The sequence below is a fragment of the Anopheles coustani genome, assembly GCF_943734705.1.
Source record: "Anopheles coustani chromosome X unlocalized genomic scaffold, idAnoCousDA_361_x.2 X_unloc_85, whole genome shotgun sequence".
In the NCBI taxonomy this organism is placed as follows: domain Eukaryota; kingdom Metazoa; phylum Arthropoda; class Insecta; order Diptera; family Culicidae; genus Anopheles; species Anopheles coustani.
In genome coordinates this window covers 70,001-73,693 of record NW_026525198.1, presented here as the reverse complement: position 1 = coordinate 73,693, position 3,693 = coordinate 70,001, and the positions used below count along the sequence as shown (strand labels likewise).

At 49.2% G+C, this 3,693-nt stretch overlaps 1 non-coding gene across 1 annotated transcript in view; it reads left to right on the top strand.

Moving 5' to 3' along the window:
• The first annotated feature begins 3,594 nt into the window (after window positions 1-3,594).
• Window positions 3,595-3,693, top strand: part of LOC131271030 (5.8S ribosomal RNA) — a 155-nt gene continuing 56 nt past the window's right edge. The window contains exon 1 of the ribosomal RNA XR_009180015.1: window positions 3,595-3,693. This exon is cut by the window's right edge and continues 56 nt beyond it. This is a non-coding gene — a ribosomal RNA (5.8S ribosomal RNA).

Here is a 3,693-nt window from a genome sequence, read left to right as displayed (position 1 = left end):
CACGCTGCCTCGGCAGTCCTGGGTAAAATGGAATATTTCCAGCTTGCCCTATAGTGGAAGAGGACTATCCAACAATACAAAGTCAAGACCTCCGGGTTGAGACTTTCCGCGTCGGTGGTGTCGCGCACCGCCTATCCGAAAGATGGTGTAACAGGGGTGTTCGATCAGCAATGGTCGGATGCCCCGTCATAGTCCAACTATGACAACCAAAGTCAAGACCTCCGGGTTGAGACTTTCCGCGTCCGGAGGTACGCGTACCGCCTACCCGAAAGATGGTGTGCTTCTGGGGTATTCGATGAGTCGGATACCCCGTCGTAGTCCAACTATGACAATACAAAGTCAAGACCTCCGGGTTGAGACTTCCGCGTCGGAGGTGCGCGCACCGCCTACCCGAAAGATGATGAATCAGGGGTGTTCGATCAGCAATGGTCGGATGCCCCGTCGTAGTCCAACTATGACAATCAAAGTCAAGACCTCCGGGTTGAGACTTCCGCGTCCGGAGGTACGCGTACCGCCTACCCGAAAGATGGTGAATCAGGGGTGTTCGATCAGCAATGGTCGGATGCCCCGTCGTAGTCCAACTATGACAATCAAAGTCAAGACCTCCGGGTTGAGACTTTCTGCGAGTACATGCATAAAGGAACACGGACCAAGCCGTACCGAGAGAATCGGTACTAGACCCCTCGTGGTTCTACATTGAGAGAGCCCTCGTGGTTCTCATAAGGGGCTTTATGCAAGTCGTACTCAATACTGTGGTGTGAAGTATAAAGTATAGAGTCCTCCACTGGTCCACGCTGCTCCGGCGGTCCTGGGTAAGATAGTTCATTCTAGCTTGCCCTATGTGGAAGAGGACTCAATACCCTACCTGTTGAGCTTGAAACAAAGTCATCACTTGGGCATGCTCATATTGCCATACAATATTCCATTATCTACTAATGAGCATGCAGCTATATGATTATAACCTGTAAACGATTACCCCGCCGTAGTTCAGCGCTTCAACCAAGTGATGACTTCAGTATGGCTAGTGTGTGAAGTATAAAGTATAGTCCTCCCCTGGTCCACACTGCTTCGGCGGTCCTGGGTAAGATAGTTAGTTCTAGCTTGCCCTATGTGGAAGAGGACACCATACTTAATACTGTGGTGTAATGAACAAAGTATAGTCCTCCACTGGTCCACGCTGCTTTGCAGTCCTGGGTAAGATAGTTAGTTCTAGCTTGCCCTATGTGGAAGAGGGCATACAAGACAAAGTATAGTTCTCCCCTGGTCCACGCTGCTCCGGCGGTCCTGGGTAAGATAGTTAATTCTAGCTTGCCCTATGTGGAAGAGGACTCAATACCCTACCTGTTGAGCTTGAAACAAAGTCATCACTTGGGCATGCTCTATAGCCAATCACATGACATTAACCTAAGAGAGCATGCAGCGTATTATCCCAATGCAAAGTAAACGATAGACTCGCCCTAGTTCAGTGCTTCAACCAAGTGATGACTTCAATTTGGCTAGTGTGTGAAGTATAAAGTATAGTCCTCCCCTGGTCCACACTGCTTCGGCGGTCCTGGGTAAGATAGTTAATTCTAGCTTGCCCTATGTGGAAGAGGACACCATACTTAATACTGTGGTGTAATGAACAAAGTATAGTCCTCCACTGGTCCACGCTGCTCCGGCGGTCCTGGGTAAGATAGTTCATTCTAGCTTGCCCTATGTGGAAGAGGGCATACAAGACAAAGTATAGTTCTCCCCTGGTCCACGCTGCTTCGGCGGTCCTGGGTAAGATAGTTAATTCTAGCTTGCCCTATGTGGAAGAGAGCATACATGAACCAAGAACGAAGGTTATGATCGAGGAATGATTCGACAACTAACCGATGGTATGAAATGTGAAGAATTCAAGCAAGCACACAATCAAGTCATCACTTGGGCATGCTCGATAGCCAACCCTATGACATTAACCTAGTAGAGCATGCGAAAACCAATATATATGTAAACGATGCCCCTCCCTAGTTCAGCGCTTCAACCAAGTGATGACTTCAGAATGGCTAAATCAAATCGGTTCAAAACATACCATCGGTACCCTATTGAAACACACAAGTCGATATCAAACCTCATGATTGTGTAGTCCTCCACTGGTCCACACTGCTCCGGCGGTCCTGGGTAAGATAGTTCATTCTAGCTTGCCCTATGTGGAAGAGGGCACATTACTCAATACTGTGGTGTTATGAACAAAGTATAGTCCTCCACTGGTCCACGCTGCTTCGGCGGTCCTGGGTAAGATAGTTAGTTCTAGCTTGCCCTATGTGGAAGAGGGCATACAAGACAAAGTATAGTTCTCCCCTGGTCCACGCTGCTTCGGCGGTCCTGGGTAAGATAGTTAATTCTAGCTTGCCCTATGTGGAAGAGAGCATACATGAACCAAGAACGAAGGTTATGATCGAGGAATGATTCGACAACTAACCGATGGTATGAAATGTGAAGAATTCAAGCAAGCACACAATCAAGTCATCACTTGGGCATGCTCGATAGCCAACCTCATGACATTAACCTAGTAGAGCATGCGAAAACCAATATATATGTAAACGATGCCTCCCTAGTTCAGCGCTTCAACCAAGTGATGACTTCAGAATGGCTAAATCAAATCGGTTCAAACCATACCATCGGTATCCTATTGAAACACACAAGTCGATATCAAACCTCATGATTGTGTAGTCCTCCACTGGTCCACGCCGCTTCGGCCGTCCTGGGTAAAATGGAACATTCCAGCTTGCCCTATGTGGAAGAGGGCACATTACTCAATACTGTGGTGTGAAGTATAAAGTTCAGTTCTCCCCTGGTCCACGCTGCTTCGGCGGTCCTGGGTAAGATAGTTCATTCTAGCTTGCCCTATGTGGAAGAGGACACTTCATACTTCGTCTCTAAGCGGCGGCTTGACTCCTCCCTACGGGGAACGGGTTTACGCGCACAGCGGCGGCTTACGCACTATGGCAGTCATGGATGCCTTACGTTTCTATGAAAAGTGTGTTCCTCCCCTGGTCCACGCTGCTTCGGCAGTCCTGGGTAAGATAGTTAGTTCTAGCTTGCCCTATGTGGAAGAGGACACGTAGACTTACTGTGGTGTGAAGTATAAAGTTCAGTTCTCCCCTGGTCCACGCCGCTTCGGCCGTCCTGGGTAAAATGGATTCATCCAGCTTGCCCTATGTGGAATGAGGACACTTTATGCTTCGTCTCTAAGCGGCGGCTTGCTCCTCCCTACGGGGAACGGGTATACGCGCACAGCGGCGGCTTACGTTATGGCAGTCATGGATGCCTTACGTTTCCATGAAAAGTGTGTTCCTCCCCTGGTCCACGCTGCTTCGGCAGTCCTGGGTAAGATAGTTAGTTCTAGCTTGCCCTATGTGGAAGAGGACACGTAGACTTACTGTGGTGTGAAGTATAAGGTTCAGTTCTCCCCTGGTCCACGCCGCTTCGGCCGTCCTGGGTAAAATGGATTCATCCAGCTTGCCCTATGTGGAATGAGGACACTTTATGCTTCGTCTCTAAGCGGCGGCTTGCTCCTCCCTACGGGGAACGGGTATACGCGCACAGCGGCGGCTTACGCAAGTTAGTCACCCTCGGCAGTGGATCACTCGGCTCATGGATCGATGAAGACCGCAGCTAACTGCGCGTCATAATGTGAACTGCAGGACACATGAACATTGATAAGTT